This window comes from Terrapene carolina, unplaced genomic scaffold (assembly GCF_002925995.2).
Source record: "Terrapene carolina triunguis isolate 2854851 unplaced genomic scaffold, T_m_triunguis-2.0 Scaffold1018, whole genome shotgun sequence".
Lineage (NCBI taxonomy): Eukaryota > Metazoa > Chordata > Testudines > Emydidae > Terrapene > Terrapene triunguis.
The window spans coordinates 329,493-329,847 of record NW_020665369.1 but is presented as its reverse complement, the minus strand read 5'-3'; positions in this window follow the sequence as shown (position 1 = coordinate 329,847).

Sequence of the window (355 nt, the reverse complement as noted above, 5' to 3'; positions counted from 1 at the left end):
ATAACATTAAACAACTGACGTGTAATCTGAACCGTGCCTTTCTTTTAATAAATGACACTTGACTGGCAGGGCTGGTGCTACCATTTAGGCCAACTAGACAGTTGCCTAGGGCGCCAAGATTTGGGGGCGCCAAAAAGCGGCGCCCCAATTTTTTTTTTTTTTAACAGCGGCCGCTGAGCTGGGAGGGAGAGGGAGTCTGAGCCGCCGCCGGCAGCCCAGGGGTTCCCCGGGTCAGCGCGCCGCCGGCAGCCTAGGGGAACCCCTGGGTCTGCGCGCCACCGGCAGCCCAGGAGTTCCCTGGGTCAGCACGCCGCCGGCAGCCCAGGGGTTCCCCAGGTCAGCGTGCCGCCGGCAG